We start from the raw sequence: 25,335 nt of genomic DNA, 5'->3' as shown, positions 1-25,335 counted from the left end.
TACATATGAGATAAATGATTCAGCTGGCCTGATGATATCCCTTTGTTTTCTGATGATGAAGTACTTACAAAAGACAATGGGGTTATATCATTACATTTGCAGAATTTTCATGGTGAGTTAAACAGGAGAAAAAGCTTCATTCATCAATTATTTGTGTGTTTATTACAGGAGAATCAACATTTATCTATGAAATTCTTATACACCTTTAGGGAAACATGGATGGAGATTTTTTAAATAGGTGGATCTTAATAAATAAAACAAAAGTTAAAGTAAATTTCTATGTGTGAATGGGGGGAAAGGTATGTCAGAGATGCTGGAATGGTTAATTGTGACAAAGAATAAGATAAACTGTTTCTTGCTCTGTTCTTCATCTGCTTTTTATTTTCTTCATCACTGGCTTTTATTACTATTCTTGAAGTCCCTTCACTGTCATATGTTGCTTGATAGGCAAGCTTTTAACATTATAAATATGGAAATATTTTTATAAGTTGTATACAGTCAAACACAGTGATGGGTACCTTAGTGCCTTGGCACCATCATGCCCATTGATAAGCACATCATGGTATGTCTCCCTGTCATTTGATACTTGGTGCTTACATTCCTTCCAGCAAATTCTACAATGCTCCAAGAGTTTCTAAGGTAGTAATATGGTAACCCATTTAATCCTAGGAATTAAAACTGGCAATGTCTATGACCTGCATAGATTTAGAGAACTCTGATTTAAGGGACTCTGAGATTTGCTTGACCAACAGCACCAGGTGCCTATTTGATTCCTAACACTGGTGATTTCATTTAATGATACATAGCCACTGGTATCAACATTATCCCTCCTCGGATGATTACTCTTAAGTTATTTATTAATTATGGTTTCAGTTTTCTTATATATGTATGTGCTAACATGACCACTTAATATCTACTAAGTTTTAGTTAATCCTCTCTCTGAACCCTCTTATTCTCATTTGTGCTTAAGCCTTGTTTCTGCCAGTATTTCCACCTTATACCTTTATAGTAAATGTGTTCTCCCATCCCTAGTCTCCTAGAGGCCTCTGCTCTATATGCTATAACCATTCTCTCATTTCTACATTTCTACACAATACAATTTAAACCAAACAAAACAAAATTCTTAAATTTTGAAGCTACAATTCATATATGAGAGAGAATACGTTGTTCATGGTTTTATGAATGAGGGCAACTGTAATCAATATTTTTGGTTCCATTCATCTTCTTTCACAATATATACTTTCACTTATTTTTACAGTTTTAAAAATATATTGTTCATGTGCATCACATTTCCTTTATCTATACATCTCTTGATAGACATATAGGTTGACTCAATTTTCTAATTAGACCAGGAATGAATATTGATATGCAGACATTGTTGTAATAGGGTATGGAATCCTATTACTACATGCTCAGGTGTGGCATTTCTGATTTTACTGGAGCTGGGCTTCTATATATTTCTTGAATGACTTTTGTGAAATGGCTGACTATGTAGAATTCAAAGCTAGATTCAGTGGTTTACCACACAAGCATTTATTGTGATTTGTATTCTGGACGATGGTTTTGTTTTTTTTTTTTTTTTTTTTTCTGACAGGATTTGGGTATAATCTTAAAATACTCTTAATCTGCCCTTTACTGATGGCTAAGTTTTTGAAACATTGAGTGTTTTGTGTACTTTGGACAACAGATATCAGTCCTTTTATGTATAGCTAGCAAAGCTATATTCCCATTCTATGGGTTTCCCTTTTCACCTAGTAGTGATTTCCTCTTACTTACATATTTGCTTGTTTATTGCTTTGTTGTTTGTGTTGTTTGGTATTTTCCAGGACATATACATGCTACAGTGTGTTTGTGGAAATGATAGGACAACTTGTTGGAGTCCATCTGTTGTGGCTTTAGGGATCTAATTTAGGTCACTAAGCTTGGTGGTGAATTCATTTAGTTACTGAACCATCTCTCCAAACCTTTTGAACTACTTCTAAATGACCTGAATCTTCAGAGGACATTTTAAAAGATAATTTGTCAAAATCACCTATTCTATATTACTAGAAAGTTGTTGTTGTTGTTGTTTTTGTTGTTTTTGGAGCTGAAGATGTGGCTTAACTCGCTGATCTTTTCAGGATTTGCCAATCTCCCAACATATACATAGATTGCTTAAAAATTCTGTAACTCAAGCACCAGGAGATCAGACCGTGTGAGAAAGAGAGGGGTGTGACAAACCTTTTCAAACCTATTTCAAATGTAAGGAAAAAAAGCAAGAAATGTGTTACATATTCCTATGTAGAATTTTATAAGTTAAATGAAGTACAGCCTGAAAAATACTCATTACCATCTCATCATTGCATAGCTGGCAATTCTCTCTCTCTCTCTCCCTCCCTCCCTCTCTCTCTCTCTCTCTCTCTCTCTCTCTCTCTCTCTCTCTCTCTCTCTCTCTCTCTCTCACACACACACACACACATACAGACACGAGAGAGAGAGAGAGAGAGAGAGAGAGAGAGAGAGAGCCATGAGTCATAGATATATCAGAATCTGTGGGAACACAGATATAAATGTGATAGTAATAGATTGCTCAGAACTGATTACAACAGAACAGACCCTCAATGGTGGAGTCCATTGTGGAAAAGATGATGAAAGGAACAGCAATCCCATGAAAGATTACTATTGACTCTCAAGTTTGGCCTTTTGTCTTTGTCTCTGGTGTTTCATAGCACTTCTTCCACATTTCATTCACAATAATCTTCAAATCTTCTATAAACTCCTAACAGCACTCACTGTTCATTAAAACCCAACTGAATCCTTTGATTTTCCTTTCAGTTCAGGTTGTTTCTTTTCCATTCTGTTCAGTTCATCATGGATGCTCAGCTCATATCAATGTTCCTGCTGAATTACATGCACTCACTAATTAAAACTTTAAAAAGGTCTTTGAGTGTTTGAAGTGTGGAATCTTCATCTATTCTAAGATAACACAGTATGAGTATATCAGTCTTTAACTATTTAAAAAATAATAATCCATTTGGTTATTCAAATTTTTATCTGAATCCATGAAACCAAGGATTAAGTAACCTTTTTAACATATTGGATCTGACCAAGATTGACAGCAATGTGCCAAAGACCACTACAATAAGATCCAGTTCACAATAGCCCATCAATTCTACAGTATCTCCAGTAAGAATTACAGTATTTATCAATATTTTTCATATATTACCTTTTCCTTAAATACTAAAGTGAGTGTTAAAATCAGAACCCTACTAACACTCATCCTGTTTATTCATGTGTATTTTTGTAGTGCCAGCACCATAGCGATTTTTATTCACATTTTCTCAGTCCTCATAAACATTTTAATTAGAATTGCAAAGAAGGCAAACTGCTACAGATCACTTGCCAAAGCCCAAGTCAGAAAAAACCCATATGTTTCATATTGCACCATAAAGTTCTAACACTTGTTGTTTGACTCCCTACGAATTTTAGCTTTTATATAAAAATGTCAAATCCACTACACAGTTATTTTCCTTTCATAGAAAATACTCTATTATAATTCACTGAGGGAGAAGAAGCACTCAGAAATACTTGTTGGAAAATAAACTCATGTTGTCTTCTCTTCAGAATGTATCACAAGTTCAGACAGAGACAGAAGTTGCTTTTGGTGACATTTACCAGACGGCAGTGAGCAATCATTCTTCACTGTGTTGTTCAAAGGTAGCTCTTTGCACTGATAAGTATAGGGCCTTATGGAATTGCAAGATATTGTAATTCTCTCTACTCATACAAGTTTGAATATTTATGCATAGTTTTCTGAATAGTAATAGTTTGGCCTCCTTTCTACTTGACTTAATGTCACTTCCTAAGGACTGTTTAACAATAGAAAGACAATTCATTAATGCATTTCCTATGGAATATTGTTTTCAAGGATATTTTACATCTGTACTAGAAACTTCTGACATATATTTGGCCTTTGTGTTCTGACTGTCATGCCATTATGGCTAAATTTTATGTTTGAACACTAAGCTGAGCAAAAACAGATAAATCAAGGGTGTTGTGCTCACTGAAGGTTGTGCTTTAGAAATGGTAGTCGCTTGCTTGACTGGAAGCAAATAGAATCCAGCATCTACTGGGAAGTAATGTAGACTAATACTATCATCTGTCCTTAGTAAACACTTTCAAACTGGGAATAGAAGAAATATGTAGTTAACTTTGTGTCTTTATTGTAAACAGTGCCAGGAAAATAGTTAATCTCTACTATACTGTAACTTTGTGTGGAAATAAAAGACACTTTTTTATAAGTCACAACTATTAGGGTGGATTATGAGAATTTAACTGTCAATCACTTGGTAAGAATGTAGGTCCTGTTCAGAGGAAGAAACAGTGTCAAGGTAATTACAAAAACTGTAGGGCAGACTTGGGAGAAAACGGAATGTTCACTTTCTGCGATATGTGAACTTTTTAATGATCAGTGGTTTTATGAGTAAGAGAATGAGAGGAAAATTATGTCCTAATGCTAATTACATTATGTAGTAAATAAAATATTTCTTAGGCACATATTCTTATAATGTGTTAATGGAGAGTAATTTTCCCAGTTTCCTCTCCACGAACTCTTCCTCCCTGCCTCTGTGAGGGTGTCACCCCACCTGCCCATCCAAGCGTCCACAGGACCAAGGGTTTTCCCTCCCAGTGATGCCTCTTTGTAAATGTATGGCTTACTGTTATAATGTAGCATATTAATTTTTAGTTTTATTTTATATTTCTACCAAATAGACTGTTACAACATTGCACACTTTTGAACACTCTCTGAAAATTATTTTTCCAATTAGCTTAAAAAGTCATTAGAAGCTGGGTGTGACAGCACACACCTTTAATCCCAGCACTTGGGAGGCAGAGGCAGGCAGATTTCTGAGTTCGAGGCCAGTCTGGCCTACAGGACAGCCAAGGCTACACAGAGAAACCCTGTCTCGAACCCCCCCCCCCACCAAGAAAAGTCATTAGAATTACAGTAAACAATATTTATCCATATTACTATCAAACCCCAGGGCAATGACATAAGCAGGAACTGACCAAAGTGTATTAAAACCTTCCATAGTATATGAGATGTTAATTTAAAAAAATATTGTGCCAAAGAAAGCATGCTCATTTAATTATATAGGAAGAATTATATAAGTATGTTCTAATGGAAGTACAACCACCTTTCTCCTTTCCTAGTTAAAGGAAATATATGATTACTTACAGCAAAAATGAGTCCTCCAGTAAAATTTTTAAAAAGTATGTTCTTGAATTATAGAGATACTTTTTAAATAAAGAGTTAAAGTTTAAAGTACATCAAAGAAATTTATGATGATTTTAAACCCAGTAACTTATTTTACATAACCCATGATTAGTTGACTCTTGCATGCAAAATTCTTGGGACCATAAATAGTTAAAATTATGAATTATTCATGTTATGAATTATTTTAATTATACGATGATTTTTGTCCTTAGGGTAAGAAACAAATAATAACACTAGAATAACTTACCTGTCATGTCTATCTACATGAAGGGTTAGATAGATCAATATCATATAACATACATCATTAAAATATTTTCAATATATTTTCTATAAGATATAGTTCAATAAAATATATTATTCCCATGAAAAATTCAATAAAATCAGTTTATTTGATTCATGAATCTACTTTATCCCTGCAATACAATCTAGCATCAGATGGTCTACCATGAAAGAATGAATATCTAAAGGATATTCTCAAGATGGAGTCATTATTTTCATCACGCCATGGTAAACCGTCTGATGTCAGATTCTATAGCCCCATAACAGGCCATGAAATTTCTGGTATCATTCTTTCTTAACATGAAGATTTATTTTAGGAATAAAGTATAATGCAACCTAAAACAAATAAACAATTATACTTGCTGGTTTTGTCAAAGCAAAAGGAGCTAGTGTCATCACAGAGGAAGGTGCCTCAATTTAAAAATGTCTCCATAAGATCCAGCTGTAAGTCATTTTTAAATTAGTGATCAATAGGGGAGGGTACAGGCCATTGTGGTTGCTGTCACCCTTGTACTGGTGGTCCTGTATTCTATAGGAAGGCATATTGAATCAACCATGTGAAGCAAGCCACTGAGCAGAACCCTTCTATGGCCTCTGCATCAGCCTCTACCCACAGGCTACTTCCATGTTGAGTTTCTGTTCTAAATTTTTTTGGTGATGAACAGAGAGGCATGGCTTTTTTCATATTATATGCCACATGGTTAAATTTTCGGTTTCTAAAAGAACTGGTAAATTTTTCAAATATTTATTAATTTTTATTTTATGTTATTGTATGTATATCTGTGCACCATGTTCATAGATGCCAGAACAAGACATCACATCCCATGGAACTAGAGTTACAGATTTGTTGGCTGGATGTGGGTGCTTGGGAAAAAATCAGGTCCTTACAAAAAACAACAAGCACTCTGAACCACTGAGCCATTACTCCAGCTCCAAAATTTCTCTATTTTTAAAGAGATTTAAATGACTCATTACAAATTAACATTCATGTTTCACAAACACATAACTTAAATATGAAAATAAATGATAATTTTATATACATATGAGTATTCATGTATACATACAAACATCTACACACACATGATTATAATGTTTTCACACACACACACACAAATGCTCTCCAATTACTTAAAGTGCAAAGGTTAAGAATATTCATAGCGGTAATAAAAGATGTAAAAATATCTTTAGTTATAGACTTCAAAACCTTCTATGGTTTATACAATAAGGTACAATAATTAGTAAAGCATTAAGAATGATTAATATCATACAATATGTACTCACTGATAAGTGGATATTAGCCCAGATACTTAGAATACCCAAGATATAAGATACAATTTGCTAAACACATGAAACTCAAGAAGAATGAAGACCAAAGTATGGACATTTTCTCCTTCTTATAATTGGGAACAAAACACCCGTGGAAAGAGTTACAGAGACAAAGTTTGGAGCTGAGATGAAAGGATAGACCATCTAGAGACTGCCATATCCAGGGATCCATCCCATAATCAGCTTCCAAATGCTGACACCATTGCATACACTAGCAAGATTTTGATGAACAGACCCAGATATAGCTGTCTTTTGTGAGACTATGCCGGGTCCTAACAAACACAGAAAAGTGGATGCTCACAGTCAGCTATTGGATGGAACACAGGGTCCCCATGGAGGAGCTAGAGAAAGTACCCAAGGAGCTAAAGGGATCTGCAACCCTATAGGTGGAACAACAATATGAACTAACCAGTACCCCCCGGAGCTCATGTCTCTAGCTGCATATGTATCAGAAGATGGTCTAGTCGGCCCTCACTGGAAAGAGAGGCCCATTGGTTGTGCAAACTTTATATGCCTCAGTACAGGGGAACACCAGGGCCAAGAAGTGGGAGTGGGTGGTTGGGAGAGTGGGTAGGGAAGGGTGTGGGGGACTTTTGGAATAGCACTGGAAATGTAAATGAAATAAATACGTAATTTTAAAAAGAATGATTAATAACATAATACTATACAAACTGATGTGCAACAGTCTATTGATACACAAGTAATTAGTATCTGGGCATTGAAATCAGAAACAATCATCCTTTATAAGGGATTCAATGGTAACACAAATCATTCAAATTAATAAAATGCTTTCAGTATTTTCATGGTGGAGATTCTGGAGAACATCTATAGAGAGACAGTTGTTTTATTTCTATAAAAACTCTGCTGGAAATTGGAATGAAATGTATTTAATTCATACATGAATTTGAAGTCATGGACATATTATTAATGTTAAATGAATGGACTCCTGACACATAATATCACACATTTATCTGATTTTGTTTTTTTTTCTTGTTTTCACAATCTTCAGAACCTACTTTATGTCACCATTAAGTATTTGCTCTTTGTAGTTTTGTATAGGCTGCTCATCTGCATTAGTGAGCTTCTTTCTAGTCATACTTTACTTATAAAGCAATACAGGTTTTAAGAAACTAGTTCTGTATCTTTTTTATTGTCCTATTTCTATACTGTGTAATGTGATAAATTTTACTGAATTTATATTTAATATTGATATAAATATTATGACTTAAGTTGTATTGCCAAAGAATATTGATTTCCAAGATATTATTTTCATACATAGTTGAAATCAATTTGATGATAGTTTCTTAATAGATTCATATATGTTTATCAGTAAAATAATTATTTTTTTGTTGTTAATTAACAAAAGAATGGCCAAGGTTCAGCCCATTCCTGCTCTTTGGTTGTTAACTGAGATTCTCAGAGACACCAAGAGTAGATATTCGATGATTCTATTGGTCTTCCTGTGAAGTCCCTGTCCTCTTGGGGTCTCCCAATCTTTCCCCCAACTCTTTCTACAAGGCTTTACTAGCTCCATCTAATATTTTTTAATTAGGGATTTTCTTCATTTACATTTCAAACGCTATCCCAAAAGTCCCCCAGACCCTCCTGCCCCCCACTCCCCTACCTATCCACTCCCACTTCTTGGCCCTGGCATTCCCCCTTACTGAGGGATATAAAGTTTGCAAGACCAAGGGGCCTCTCTTCTCAATGATGGCTGACCAGGCCATCTTCTGATACACATGCAGCTAGAGACACAAGCTGCAGGAGTACTGCTAAGTTCATATTGCTGTTCCACTAATGGGTTGCAGACCCCTTTAGCTTTTTGGGTACTTTCTCTAGCTCCTCCATTGGGGGCCCTGTGTTCCATCCAATAGCTGACTGTGAGCACCCACTTCTGTGTTTGCCAGGCCCTGGCATAGCCTCACAAGGGAAAGCTATATCAGGGTCCTTTCAGCAAAATCTTGCTGGTGTATGAAATGGTGTCAGCGTTTGGAGGCTAATTAAGGAATGGATCCCCAGGTATGGCAGTCTCTAGATGGTCCATCCTTTCCTCTCAGCTCCAAACTTTGTCTCTGTAACTCTTTTCATGGGTGTTTTGTTCCCAATTCTAAGAAGGGGCAAAGTGTCCACACTTTGGTCTTCATTCTTCTTGAGTTTCATGTGTTTTGCAAAATGTATCTTGTATCTTGGGTATTCTAAGTTTCTGGGCTAATATCCACTTATCAGTGAGTACATATTATGTGAGTTCTTTTTTATTGGGTTACTTTGCTCAGGATGATGCCCTCCAGGTCTATCCATTTGCCTAGGAATTTCATAAATTCATTCTTTTTAATAGCTGAGTAGTACTCCATTGTTTAAATGTACCACATTTTCAGTATCCATTCCTCTGTTGAGGGACATCTGGGCTCTTTCCAACTTCTCGCTATTATAAATAAAGCTGCTACTAACATAGTAGAGCATGTGTGCTTCTTACTAGTTGGAACATCTTCTGGATATATGCCCAAGAGCAGTATGGCTTGTGCTGTAAGATCGAGAATCGACAAATGGGATCTCATAAAATTACAAAGCTTCTGTAAGGCAAAAGACACTGTCAACAAAATGGCCACAACAGATTGGGAAAAGATCTTTACCAATCCTAAATCAGATAGGGGACTAATATCAAATATATATATATATATATATATATATATATATATATATATATATATAAAACTCAAGAAGGTGGACTCCATAAAATCAAATATCCCCATTTTTAATGGGGCTCAGAACTAAACAAAGAATTCTCACCTGAGGAATATCGAATGGCTGAGAAGCACCTGAAAAAATGTTCAGCATCCTTAATTATCAGGGAAATGCAAATCAAAACAACTCTGAGATTCCACCTCACACCAGTCATAATGGCTAAGATAAAAAATTCAGGTGACAGCAGATGCTGGCGAGGATGTGGAGAAAGAGGAACACTCCTCCATTGTTGGTGGAATTGCAAGCTTGTACATCCATCTAATATTTAGCTGCAGTTCTCTTTATCTATTTCCATTGGCTCGTAGGTAGAGACTCTGAGAGGTCAATTATGCTAGGCTTCTATCTGAAATCATAATAGAATATCATTAATAGTGGCAGGGATTGGAATTTGCCCATGGGAATGTCTCAATTTAGGCTAGTCATTGGTTGGTCATTTCCTCTGATTGTGCTCTATCTTTTGCCCTGTACATCTTATAGGCAAGACTCATTTTGGGTGGAAGATTTTGAAGGTGGGTTGCTTTCCTTATCCCTCCAGTAAGAGTCCTGCCTGGCTACAGGAAGTGGACACTTCCAGATCCATATTTCCCACTGCTAGGCATCTCAGTTAGAATTGCTCTCATAGACAACCCTGAGGCCTCACCCTTTCTTAGGTCTCTGTCATATCCTAGAGATGCATTCCCCAATGCTGATTTCCATTCTCTCTCTCCTGTTCTCCCTATCTTTGAGAACCCCTGCCCTGTTCCCTGTGCCCTCCTCTCTTCTACTCAGTTTCCTCTCTCGCTCTATCCATCCACCTCCGATATCCATTTTATTTTCACTTAAAAGAAAGAATCAACTATCCTTGCTTGTACCCTCCTTCTTATTTGGCTTCATATGTATTGTAACATGTCAATCACGTACATGAAGGTTAATAAACACTTTTAAATGAGTACACACCATGCATGACCTTTGGGGTCTGGGTTACCTCACTCAAAATTATTGTCATAGATTGCTGAAATCAAACTGTGAATACTTTCTTATAGATTCTTCCATATGGGCTCATCAAGTATTTCATTTTCTTAAAATGGATTTGTCTAATTTTGGTATCAGCAAGTCATAGATGTAAGTTACTCATCACTTTGTAAAATAATTTGCTTGAAATTTAAATTATTTCATTCTCTTCCTAGATCCTTTATTTCCAATGACAATATTATGATGTCTCATGAAAAGAAAATATTCAAGAAGTTCTTCTAATATCTTTACCATTCAGCTTTGTCTTAAAAACCTCAAAAGATAGAGTTTAATGCAGACATTTATTAATTCTAAGAGGGTATTTTCTTTATATACTATGATTCCAGAAAATGTAATGGGAATCTGATACCATCAATAAAAGTATTTTAAAATGGTTTGTTATTCTAAATTAATTCTTACTTATAAATGGTTGATGCCAGGAAAATAAAAGAAAAGTTATCCCATGTCTGTCTAGTTTACTCACTTGCTTTAACTCCTTACCTACTTTTTAACATATCTTTGCTAACAATAAAATTTTAACCATATATGGAATAACAGAGGACTTAAAATTTTCTCTTGGATAAATTGGATCACTCTTATTTTATTCACCATAACTCATTGTCTTACTTAGATATAGTGGGCTATTACCTAAAATGTCTCAGTTTTCTGTATGAGAATACTCTGTCTTTCTGCTGTGGTGAAAGAATGAACTTGTTATTATGTTTATGAAAATCTTTCCGGCAGTAAATTTTCTATAGAAATTCAAAATTGTAACTTTGCATCACAGACTATAAAAACATATTCAACAACAAGTTGTTGAACAACTTGTTGAACAACAAGATATGATCACATATCTTTCTTACATATGAATAATATATGGTTTTACAACAATACAATTTCTTGTATAAAGAGATTCCTGAATTTCTATAAAAGCAATAATTTACCATGTGAACTGAAATACTAGAAAGGAAAATACTATGGTCATTTGAATAAAAATGGGCTCCATAAGTTTATATATGTGAATGTTTAGAGAATGGGAGGGGGTGCCCTTGTTGGAGGAAGTACTCACTGAAGGTGGGTTTGACCTTTTAAAGCAGAATCCAGGTTCTGTACTACTATCTCAGTTGACATGATGGTCCAAACATATGAAATAAGCCACCCAAATATTGAATGGTTTCTTTTGTAAGAGTTGCTGTTGTCATGGTGTTTCTTCACAGCAATAGAAAAATGACAAACTGACTCCTGAGGAAGGTAAGTTATGCAAGAGGAACATTGGGATTATAGACTACATGTAAAGGAATAATGAAGGTATGATTAAAATGAGATTGTGTAGATTTGAAAAAAAAATAAAAGCAGACAAAATAAGTATGCATGCAAAGATTAATGCACAATGTAGAAGTATATTGGAGAATGCAATAAAGAAGAATACATGAGTATTCTTAGAAAAAAGAAGGAGGAATCCTAAACAGAAGCTTTTCCAAATGCCATCGATGTGCGATTTAGACTTCGATGGGCCGCTTTGCCTGTGGGGCTGCTGGCCATGTCTTACAGAAGCCTCTCAACAGATTGATCTGCCAAATCAATGCAGTGGTAAGTTGGATTTTAGAAGCTCCAATCATTTCTCTTGAAATTTTGTGGTTGATGCTGTCTAAATTTTTGACACACAAGAAAAATGCTAAACATACAAATATTAAAAATATCTTAGAAAAATGTTTGTGAAAGCTTTTCAGAGTGTCAGCCTTGCTGTATTCTTGTGCTGAACAATTGTCTTCTCTTTCAGCTTTACAGAGATAGCTGCAGTTCACTTAATCACAGAAATGCTAACAATAAACACAAAATTTGCTCCATAATTAAATTTGTAAAGGCACAGTATTATACTTCGTAAAAATTAAACAAACATATTTATGATACATAATATGCAGCAAAATCTACTGGCTTACTCATCTTCTCAGAAATCTTACTCAAAAATGTTTATCTTGCACCCTGTTACAACAGTTTACAAAATTGTAATTTTGGAAGAGTGAATGAAACATTAATTATAATAGCTATGAGTAATCTAACCAACAACAAACCAATAAATCATAGTTGCATATGTTTTATTAGCTTCATTTGATGTCCAATTACTCTTTTAAAAATTAGTGAGGTTTGTATTTGTAAAGAAACAGATATTAAAACAAATGTGATGTGTGTTTTCATTTATTTCTCCAGTACCAAGTTTTCTACCCATGTGATATTTGAAAGATGAATCAGACTAAACTCCTTCACCTTAAATTTTCTTTATGAAAAAAAAAAAAACCTATATCTTCTGGCAAGAGATTAGCAAATTCAGAACAGTGGTTGCCACCCACACATAGGCTGAGGTAAGTGGAAGTCCTTCCAGTTTTCTGTTTTGTCACAGTGGGTTTCCAGAGATATGGATTCAATAACCACCCCCCAACACACCCACAAACAACAACAATAAAAACAAAACAAAACAAAAAACAAAAACAAAAACAAAAAAAAACCAAACATCCACATATATTTTCACAGTCAATCCACAATGAGGAATACTCTTCATTATCTTTGATATGATATCTCTGATATGTCCAATGTTCAATGAATCCAACACTCAACTTCTAGATCAAAAGCAACCATGACTCACATCTATTTATTTTGTTGTTGTTATTCTCACTGAAGAGTTCATAAACAATCCCCATGAAGTAATTTGCAACCATAGGTTGAGGGAACATGTTCAATACAGCAGAATTAAGAATGAATTGCTGCTCCCTCTGTTCAGTAACTCAAGTCATCTGATCACTTGATAAGCAGGGGGCCAAGGTTAAATGGACATCAATGGGAGGAGAGAAGGCTTCCTGAGAAGGCTCAATGCCCCAGTGTAGGGGAATGCCATGACAGAGGGAGGGGAGATGGATAGGGCATTTGGGGAGGGAAGAACAGAAAAGGGATAACTTTTGAAATGTAAATAAAGAAAATATCTAATAATAATAAATGACAGGAGAATTTCTAAATTACGATAATGCTATAACCAAGATCATGAGTCACTTCAGATTTCCAGGAGATTCACTGATTTTCACTCAAACTTACCAGGAGAATCATGTAGCTGTATTATTTGATTCGAGTAGTTTGGTATTTGATTCACTGAAAAATCTTTTTTTTTTTTGTTTTTGTTTTTGTTTTTTTACAGAGTCCCTATTTCCACATTTATGATATAGAGTTTCCCCCCTTGAATTTTGTCTTAATTTGTCAAATTAGCATTAAACTTAAGTGGGTCCAAATACAATGATCAAATATAAGAGGTCTTAGCTTTCAAATATGTGTTCCTTTAAAAACTATTTATTATTAATTTATTATTATTAACCTCACACCAGTCAGAATGGCTAAGATCAAAAATTCAGGTGACAGGAGATGCTGGCAAGGATGTGGAGAAAGAGGAATACTCCTCCACTGCTGGTGGGATTGCAAGCTTGTACTCTGGAAGTCAGTCTGGAGGTTACTCAGAAATTGGACATAACACTACCGGAAGATCCAGAAATACCTCTCCTGGAACTCAGAAGAAGTTCCAACTGGTAATAAGAACACATACTCCACTATGTTCATAGCAGCCTTATTTATAATAGCCAGAAGCTGGAAATAACCCAGATGTCCCTCAAGAGAGGAATGGATACAGAAAATGTGGTACATTTACACAATGGAGTACTACTCAGCTATTAAAAACAAAGGATTTATGAAATTCTTGCACAAATGGATGTATCTGGAGGATATCATCCTTAGTGAGGTAACCCAATTCCAAAAGAAGTCATTAGATATGCACTCACTGATAAGTGGATATTAGCCCAGAACAGAACACCCAAGATACAATTTGCAAAACACAAGAAAATCAAGAAGAGGGAAGACCAATGGGTGGATACTTCATTCCTCTTTAGAAGAGGGAACAAAATACCCATGAAAGGAGTTACAGAGTCAAAGTTTGGAGCTAAGACAAAAGGATGGACTATCCAGAGAATACCCCACCCAGGGATCCATCCCATAATCACCCACCAAACCCAGACACTATTGCATATGCCAGAAAGATTTTGCTGAAGGGACCCTGTTATAGCTGTTTTTGGTAAAACGCTGACTACTTCTTTTTGTTAACTTGCTCAAAAATTCCCACTGGAAGTAAAAAAAATAATATTTTAGTAAACTAATTAACAATCAAATATTTCTCTGTAGTGAATACCAAGCAAAGCTTCAAGCTTATATATGCTTATCGAACTTACTGAGTTTAGATGTCAGTGTTTCCATAGTAAGTACCATATTTATTTTTCACAGGTACTTGGTAAAATGAAAACATAGCTATTTTTATTATTTATTATTAGCTTCAATATCAATAATTTTATTAATAAAGGCCATTAATTTAATACTTAAAAAATTCTATGATGGATGGATCATGGACCAATCTTTTTGAAAGAGCAGGAGAATTTACAAATCATTTTGGAAAGTAATTGTGACTTTTGTAGTCTACTATTAAAAGTCCTTTGCGTGTATAACATGTGGGCAAGGGAAAAGAAGTAAGTGAAGGAAAAAGAAAAACAAAAGAAAACAGTTGTCTGATAAAGAAGTGATTTTAATATTCAAAGATTGTACTGATTTGATCTCATATAATGATTGAAATTGGAGACATCAGGATTTTCAGTATTTCTCCATAGCTTTTTCAACATATTCTTAGGATAAAGAGATAGGAAAAATGGGATGTGACGGGATTTGCTATTCTTATGTCTTTCACTAAGATAATGTGTTCCCCAGGACTGGTTATTTGATTGCAATGGGTGCAGTGTTTGTGATACAGATGATTAAAATTGGGCATTGTAATCATATGGCATGTATAGTTATAATGTATAATAAATTATAACTTTAAACATATGACAACTTGAAATATAAATATACAAGAAAGTTAGAAGGAGATTGTAAAATAATTAATATTGAAATCTGTGTGATTTTTAAACTAGATAAAACAAAAATGACATAAACTGTGTTTTTAAAAGAACACTTGAATGCATTGGGACAGCTTAGAAGTTAGCCTATATGTAAATTGATGATTAAATAAATGAGAATATTGTCCAGCTATTTTAAACATAAATACAGTTATTTAATAATAAAATATAATTAATTTCTGCTTAACCTAGTTGTAGTGAAAGTAAGTAACATCAAATTATGTATGCTAATATTATCATATTATGAGAAAAAATATTGTTTGACAGCAAGTATTGTCACTGATGTACCATACTTCCATAAGTAATCTATAGTATATGTTAAAAATGCCAAGATAGGCGGGTGTTGTTACTCATGCTTGCAATCGCAGTGCTTGAGAAACAGAAAGAAGAGAATGTGAAGTTGAAACTCATTGTTCTCTACTTAGTGAGTTCAAAGTCAACCTGGACTATGTGAGATCCTGTCTTACACTCCTGAAAATAAATATATATGATATGTATGACATAATATATGCAAAGAGTAAATGAAAAGACATAACATGATTATTTAACCATTCAGTACTTTAATTGTGCCTATATGAATGTACAAATACTTTTTTAAAGACAAATGTCCACAGTTTCTTTATGGTTTTTGTATTTATGTTATGGATGAGTCCAATATAATTTGGAAGGGTAGTTGGTGCTGTTAACCACTGAGCCATGCCACCCCCTGATATAATTTAAAAATAATTTTCAGGAACATATTAAAATACTGTTGAACATATAATTAGACTTTTAGTACTCATTCAAAGAGTAGGAAACATTTCAATGGGTATCTACTATTGTAGTGTCAAAAGTGTTATCATGCTGGGACTTACTGAACGTGGATAACGATATTAGAGGGGAATGTAGTCATTTTATGTGCATAAAGAAGAATTCATTATTTTATAATGGTTGGGGTTCTCTAGTTCACACTGTAGTGGTGCATGTTTCTATTTTGCAGTAAATACTTCAAGATCTAAACATGCACACAATCATATTGGGCTATGAAATGGCAATAAAAATATATAGTTATTTTGAGGAAAAAGCATGAGTTCATTTCAGTTGACATTTTTGTTCTCTATTAGAGCAGTGGTTTTCAACATGGCAGTTGAATGAATCTTTATAGGGGTATAAAGATCCCTAAGAGCATTTGAAAACAGATATTTGTATAATATCTATAATTATCATAGCAATATTACAATTATGAAGCTGCAACACAAATAACATTATGGTTGGAGTCACCAAACATGAGGAACTGTATTAAAATGTTGCAGCATTAGAAGGTTGAGGACCACTGTATTAAAGACTATTAAACTTTTCAAAAAGTAAGAAATAATTCCTACATAAATAAATAACACATGAAAGTTCCTGTCATACAGCCTGGAATATCTTGGCTGATAATCAGTAGTGATAACTAATTTATATGAGGTGTCAAGAGAGTGCTTGGGTTGCGTCTGTAATCCTACTAGCATATGTTATGTAATATTTCTAAAATCTACAACATAAAGCATGAAACTTCTCAGCATAAATTGAGTTTTTGCCTGAGAATCTCCTGCTTCATGGTAACTTATTGCCCACATTATTTCTTAATGTTATTTTCTTTATTTTGCTTTTGTATCATAAATAGAGCATGCGTTTGCACCTATCTTCCAGGCCAACGTTGTTTTAGGCATTAAAATTGTGATTAGATTGTTGTCTTCACTTCCCCAACTTCTCACAGGTCATCTCCTGCCAAATAGGCAATGAAAGAACAACAATAAAATAAAACAATAATATAAAACAGAATAGAACAAAGTAAACAAAAAGAGGAAAAACAGCCAAAAGAGGGGACAGGGATGGAAAAGCTACATATCAGTTACCCATATATTTATACACACAGGAGTCCCATTAAAAACCCCAAACTGGAATCCATACAATATATCCAGTGACCGGTAAGGAATAAATAAACAAATAAAGCATTGATAAAACATTATGAGAAAAAATACCTCCAAAGATATCCCTGAGTTCATTTGGTGTTGGCCATATGCTGACTGCTGAGAATAGGGCCCTACCTGCCCTTAAAACTGGTTTGTATTCCCAGTGAAACTCTGGGGTAGAGAAGCCATTTTTAACTTGCAAGTGAATATTATTTGAAAATAGATTTTGACTTAGATATGAGTACTTCTATCCACTTCTCTCAGTGCTGGGATTTCTTTGGATGCGGACACATGCAAGCTTTCTGTATGGTACATAAGCCCCTGTGAGTTCTTATGTGCCTTGGTTCTGCTATGTGTAAAAGGCTTGCTTTCCTTGGTGTCCTTCCTCCCCTGTGGCTCTCAGCATCTCTCCACTTTCTCTTTCTGCAGTGCTTTCTGAGCCCTGAAGTGAGGGGTTTGAAGGAGACATCCCATTTAGGTCCAAGTGTTCCAAAGCTCATTACAATCTGAACATCAGGCAGCTGTGGGTCTGTGTTTGTTCCCATCTACTGCAGGAGAAAGCTTCTGTGATTATGATGAGCAAACAGCGGTCTGTGAGTATAACAGAATCTAGTTAGGAGTTACTTTGTGGGTGTGTTTCTTTAGAATAGAAGTATTTTGTTTTTCCTATCTGGTCTTAGGTTTCTATGTGGAGGTGTATCCCATCACATAGAGTGAGTCTGAAATCCAATCAGGTATTTGTGTGTTATTCCACAAGCTTTCTCCCAGCAATGCATTATATTTCAGGCATTATGTCAGCATAGATCAAAGAGTTTGCAATGTGGTTCATGTTCATATTTCTTGTTTGGTAGAGTGCAGAATACTTTTTGTACCAAAAGCACTAGCCTGAAAGCATGAAAACTCTAGGTAGGCACCAGCTTGAATTTTCCATGTTTATTAAGTTCTGTAGGCTTAGGTCTATTCAGCAATAGGGCCCTACTGTCAGTGTTTTAGAGAGCAACCTATACCTTTGGCAATAGCCTGGGTTGTTTGAGAGTTTCCGTGGGAGACTTTTGGCCAAAAAGTCTATTATATGTAACCTAACCTCAGTGTTGAAGCTTTCTTTAGTGATACAAGACATCCAGCTTGGGATTTATCTTTGCCAATATTTGGTGATTTCAGTTAGATCATGTGTGTGTGTGTGTGTGTGTGTGTGTGTGTGTGTATGTGTATGTATGTGTGTGTGTGTGTGTGTGTGTTGTGTAATTTAAGAAGGTCTTACTACATTAAGTTTCCATATAACCCCCCATATGGCCTTAATTTTAGCTGACCCTCATCATATTCTTTGTTCAAATTTTTTATTGGTTATTTTATTTATTTACATTTCAAATGTTATCACCCTTACCTGTTTCTCATATGAAAACCCTCTACCAGACCCCCCTCTCTCCTGCTTCTAGGAGGGTGCTCCCTCACCTATCTCCCCTTATCACTTTCCTTTCATTGGTTGACCCTTCCCTGCCCAGCCCCCATATCCTGCCTAGAACATCCATAACTATTCCCTTTCTTAGAGAGGTACATTCCTTTCTCTGAGTTCCTTATTCTTTACCACACCAATGTGGTTATATAGATTGTAACCTACTTAAAGATTTAACAGCTAACCTCTAGATATTAGTGAATATATATGATATATATATATATATTATTTCTGGGTGTGAGTTACCTCATTCACGGTGATTTGATTTGTTTTGTTCTCTTTGGTTTCCTAGCTGCATCTCTTTACCTGCAAATTTCATTTTTGACAGTTGAGTAACAATCCAATCTATTATTCTTTTGTTTCCTTTTCCTTTCTTCAACTATTCCTAGATCTTTTCCTCCCAACCCAACATTATGTTTTCTTTCTCTCAAATACAGAAAAATAAATAAAATAAATAAAACAAACAAAAATCAAAGCAAGCAAACAATAAAAAAAAAGGCCAGCAAGATTAAATATATCAAAACCTAAAGCTTACAAACAACAGTGAAAACTAAACTCTGGAGTCCTTTGAGCAACTCCTCTGGGTTGAGACCTACCCTGCAGTGTGGCTGATATCCATTGGGGGGGATTTTTTTCCTTTTCCCAGAGGGAATCAAATGCAAATAGATTATTGACTAGATATGGGCTCCCTTGTCCATTTCTTATTCTTCATGCTGAAATTTGTCTGTTTTGGACCTACTTATACATTGTATGTTTTTCCACAGTCTGGGGTTTCATATATTTATCTTTGCCATTGTGTATGGTGGAGGCTGTTCCTTGGAGTCATACATCAACTTTGGTTCTTACAGTTTTCTGCCTTTAAGACTGCAAAATTCTTTGAGTCTTGAATCTCTCATTCTCTGCTCATTATTCAGTTAAGACTCTTTATGTTAATTTAAATATACTGCAAAAAGAAATTTCTCTGATGAATATTGAATAAGGCACTGCTCTATCCATATAATGGTATGTCATCAGGAGTCATTTTATTGCAATGTTTATTCAGAAGAATAATGGAATTAGGATTTATTCTATATACTGCAAGTCTAAAGTCAGTAAGAATCTGAAACGTGAAGTACATTCTTGTATAGTGCATGACCTTAGCATTGCACTGAATATCCATTTGTTTATGAATATTAACTTCATTGCTTAGGTTTAAATAAATATACTTGACTTCATCTTTAATCTTAAAGGGAATTTAAAATCCCTTCTTTTTGTTTTTATTTAGAGTGCCCTGCTTTAAGTAATTTCCACTTGTCCATACAGCCAAGATTTGAGATTCCTGAATGAAGGCTATAAAAAAGTTTTTTCTTTTAACAGCACTGGGATATTGTACTTTTTATCCTTCTCTCAAAACATCCATTTTCAAATAAGCAATCATTTTGAATTAAGCACATATAGTCTAGTTTCATTTCATCTTACTTGTGAATTAGGTAGCACATACCATTATAAATATTTCTATTAAATGTTTTGTTACTGAATAAAAGATTAAGTGACATATTGCAATGTTCTATCATTTTCTTGTAAAATGACTAAAAGCACAAGCATTTTTTTAGCTTTTGAGTAATCACTTTTCAGAAGTTTTCAGTTGTAGGCATGGTCATGCACACCTGTAACCCGGTACCCCAGTTATAGAGGAAGGAAGACACAGAGTTGAAGGCCAGACTTGGAAACTTAGAAATCTCAAATGTAGCTTCCATGGCATGGCATCCCACTTAGGAAAAGGAAAGAAAGAAAACAGGGAGAAGAAAAGGAGGAAAGGAGGGAAGGAAGGAAGGGAGAAAGGATAGAAGGAAGAAGTAAACTATCAATTATTTCATATGAATATATAAAAATAAATACTGCATTTTCTCTTATCCAAAAATAAAACTTTTTAAAATTATTTTTTATTTTTTCAAAATTTATTGGATATTTTCATTAATTACATTTCAAGTGTTATCCCCTTTCCAGGTCTCCTTTCCAGAAACCCCTATCTTATCCCCTCTCCCTCTGCCTCTATAAGAGTGTCCCTCCACCCACCCACTTGCTCCAGACTTCTCACCCTGGCATTCCCCTACACTAGGGCAGTGAATCCCCTCAGGCCCAAGGGCCACTCCTCCCACTGATGTCCAACAAGGACGTCCTCTGCCACATAACGTTTTAAAAAATTTAAAATTAAAACACCACATTCACTTTCATAATTTAAGAAAAATGATAGAAGATATAGAAAATTATGAAAATGTAATAAATTTAATATTAAATATTTTATGTTTGTCATTAAATTATTTTATTTATTTACATTACAAATGTTGTCCCTCATTCCCGTCCCCACACGAACAGAGCTCTTCACCACATTTCCCCTCCAATTGGCCTCTGAGAGGGGTGCTACCTTACCCAACACCTACCCACCATTGCCCCTCATCAACCTAACACCCACCCACCCACCCCATCTCCCTTATCCTCTCCAGTGTCCCCGTTCCCTGGGGCATCAAGTATAGACAGGATGAAATGCAACCTCTACCACTGAAACCAGATAAGGCAGTCCTCTGCTACATAGGTGCTTGGGATGACTAATCAATCCTTGTGTGCTCTTTGTTTGGTGGCTTAGTCTCTGGGAGCTCTGAGAGGTCAGAATTAGTTGATACTGTTGTTCTTTCTGTGGGTTTGCCATCCCCTTCAGCTTCTTCAATCCTTCCCCACCTCTTCCACAGGAGTCCACAACCTCAGTCCAATGGTTAACTGTAAGTATATGCATCTATCTCAGTCAGCTGCTGGTAGAGCCTCTCAGAAGAAAGCCATGCTAGGCTCCACTCTGCAAGCACGACATGTCATGAGGAATAGTGTCAGGTTTTGGTGCCCGTTCCTGGGATGGATCCCAAAATTGGAGCCAGTTGATGTAAGGTCTTTTCTTCAGTCTTTGCTCTATTTTTGTCCTTGAATCTCTTTTAGGCAGCAACAATTCTCGGTCCATAGTTTTGAATGTAAGTGGGTGGTTCCATCACTCCAATGGGGACCCTGTTTATCTACTGAAAGTATTCTCTTCAGGTTCTATCTTCCCACTGTTGGGCATCTCAGCTAAGGTCATCATCATTGAGTTCTGGGAGCATCTTATATCCAAGGCCTCTGGGAATTTCTAGAGAAAATCCCCTGTCCCCCACTCCCTGAAGCTGTATATTTCCATTCATTCTCTTGGCCCTATGGTCTTCTCTCTGTCTCTTCTATGCCTGATCCTGCCCCCTTTCACCTTTCCCTTCTTTATCCCACCCAACTCTCTCCTTCTCTTGCTCCCTCTGCCTCAGCTGAACATTTTCTTCCCCTTCTAAGAGGGATTGAAGCATTCTCACTTGTGTCGTCCTTCTTGTTAAACTTCTGACAGTCTGTGGGGTCTATCATGGGTATTCTGTACTTTGTGACCAATATCCACTTATCAGTGAGTACATGCCATATATGTCCTTTTGGGTGTGGGTAATTTCACTCAGAATGATATTTTCTAGTTCCATTCATATGTCTACAAAAAATCATAATGTCCTCATATTTAGTAGAGGCATAATATTCCATTATGTAAATGAACCACTTTTACTGTATACATTCTTCTGTTGATGGACATCTCGGTTGTTTACAGTTACTGGCTATTATGAATAAGAGTGCTATGAATATAATGCAGCAGGTGTCCTTCTAGTATAATGGGATCTTTGGGATATATGTTCAAGAGTGGTTTAACTGGGTCTTCAGGTATATATATTTCCAGTTTTCTGAAGAAACTGTCCATTGATTACCAGAGTGGTTTTACCAGATTGCAATCCCACCAGCACTGGAGGAGTGTTCATCTTTCTCCACATCTTCACCTGCATGTCCTGTCACTTGAGTTTTTTACCTTAACCATTCTGATTGATGTAAGGTAGAATCTCAGGGTTGTTTTAATTTGCATTTCCCTGATGCTTAAAGATGTTGAACATTTCTTTAAGTTAATCTTGGCCATACAGAATTCCTCTGTTGAGAATTTTCTGTTTTGCTATGCATCTCATTTTTAAATTGTGCTATTGGAATTTGGATTCTAACTTCTAGAGTTCTTTATATATTTTGGATATTAGTCCTCTATCAGATGTAGAGTTAATGAAGAACTTTTTCCAATCTGTAGGTTTTTACTTTGTCCTATTGATAGGGTCCTTTGCCTTATAGAATCTTTTCAATTTCATGAAGTCTCTGTTTGTTGTTGATTTTAGAGTCTGAGCCATTGATTTCTGTTTAGTAAATTTCTTCCTGTGCCAATGAGTTTCCCATTTTCTCTTTTATTAGATTCAGTGTATCTGGTTTTATGTTGAGGTCTTGATCCACTTACACCATTACACAAGGTGATAAATATGGATCAATTTGCATTCTTCTAAATGCAGACTGCCAGTTAGACCAGCACAATTTGTTGAAGATGCTTACTTTTCCCACTGAATATTTTTTGCTTTTTCAAAGATCAAATGTCCATAGGTATGTGAGTTTATTTCTGGGTCTTTGATTATATTCAGTTGATTGACCTTTCTTTCTCTGTACCAATCCAATATGGGTTTTATATCTATTGCTCTGTAGTCCAGCTTAAGTTCAGGCATGATGATTCCCCCAGAAGTTCTTTTATTGCTGAAAATTGTTTTGGCTATCCTGGTTTTGTTATTGTTGTTTTATATGAAGTTGAGAATTGAACTTTGTTGTCTGTGAAGAATTGTTTTGGAATTTTGGTGAGAATTGCATTGAATCTTTATATGAAAGATGGCCATGGTTGTTATATTGATCTTATTGATCCATGAGCAGGAGAGATATTTTCATCTTCTACTGATATATTTCTTCAGGGAAAAGTTCTAGTCATACAGATTTTTTACTTTTATGATTAGAGTTACCCCCAAGATATTTTATATTACTTATGGCTATTATAAAGGGTGTTGTTTCCCTAATTTCTTTCTTTTTTTAATTTTTAATATTTTTATTACATATTTTCCTCAATTACATTTCCAATGCTATCCCAAAAGTCCCCCATAGCGCCCCCCACTTCCCTACCCACCCATTCCCATTCTTTTGGCCCTGGCATTCCCCTATATTGGGGCATATAAAGTTTGCAAGTCCAATGGGCCTCTCTTTCCATTGATGGCCGACTAGGTCATCTTTCGATACATATGCAGCTAGAGACAAGAGCTCCGGGGTTCTGGTTAGTACATCATGTTGTTCCAACAATAGGGTTGCAGATCCCTTTAGCTCCTTGGGTACTTTCTCTAGCTTCTCCATTGGGAGCCCTGTGATACATCCAATAGCTGACTGTGAACATCCACTCCTGTGTTTGCTAGGCCCCGGCATCGTCTCACAAGAGACAGCTATATTTGGGTCCTTTCAGCAAAATCTTGCTAGTGTATGCAATAGCCAGAAGCTGGAAAGAACCTAATTTCTTTCTAGGTGGTTTATCATTTGTATAAAGGAAGGCTAGTAGTTTGTTTGAGTTAATTTTATATCCAGCCACCTTTTAAAAGTTGTTTATTAACTATAGAAGTTCTCTGGTAGAATTTTTGCTATTGCTTATTAATACTATGATATTATTGGCAAATAGTGGTACCTTGACTTCTTCCTTCCCAGTTTGAATCCCCTTGATCTTTTTTGTTGTCTATTTATTCTAGCTACACCTTCAAGTACTATACTGAATCGATAAGGAGAGAGTGAGTGGTGTTTCCCCCCTCCCCGGTTTTACTAAGATTGTTTCAAGTTTCTCTCCATTAAATTTGATGTTGGGGGTTGATTTGCCATATATTGCTTTTATTATATTTATGTATGTGCTATGAATTCTTGATTACTCCAAGACTTTTATTTTTTTATTAATTTTTAATATTTTTATTACATATTTTCCTCAATTACATTTCCAATGCTATCCCAAAAGTCCCTCATACCCCCCCTCCACTTCCCTACCCACCCATTCCCATTCTTTTGGCCCTGGCATTCCCCTATATTGGGGCATATAAAGTTTGCAAGTCCAATGGGCCTCTCTTTCCAGTGATGGCCGACTAAGCCATCTTTCTATATATATGCAGCTAGAGACAAGAGCTCCGGGGTACTGGTTAGTTCATCATGTGGTTCCAACTACAGGGCTGCAGATCCCTTTAGTTCCTTGGGTACTTTCTCTAGCTTCTCCATTGGGAGCCCTGTGATCCATCCAATAGCTGACTGTGAGCATCCACTCCTGTGTTTGCTAGGCCCCTGCATAGTCTCACAAGAGACAGCTATCTTTGGGTCCTTTCAGCAAAATCTTGCTAGTGTATGCAATGGTATCAGCGTTTAGAAGCTGATTATGGGATGGATCCCTGGATACGGCAGTCTCTAGATGGTCTATCCTTTCATCAC

Source organism: Mus caroli, unplaced genomic scaffold, assembly GCF_978045245.1.
Source record: "Mus caroli unplaced genomic scaffold, Mus_caroli_1 scaffold_4, whole genome shotgun sequence".
Taxonomy (NCBI): domain Eukaryota; kingdom Metazoa; phylum Chordata; class Mammalia; order Rodentia; family Muridae; genus Mus; species Mus caroli.
This window is presented reverse-complemented; position numbering follows the sequence as displayed.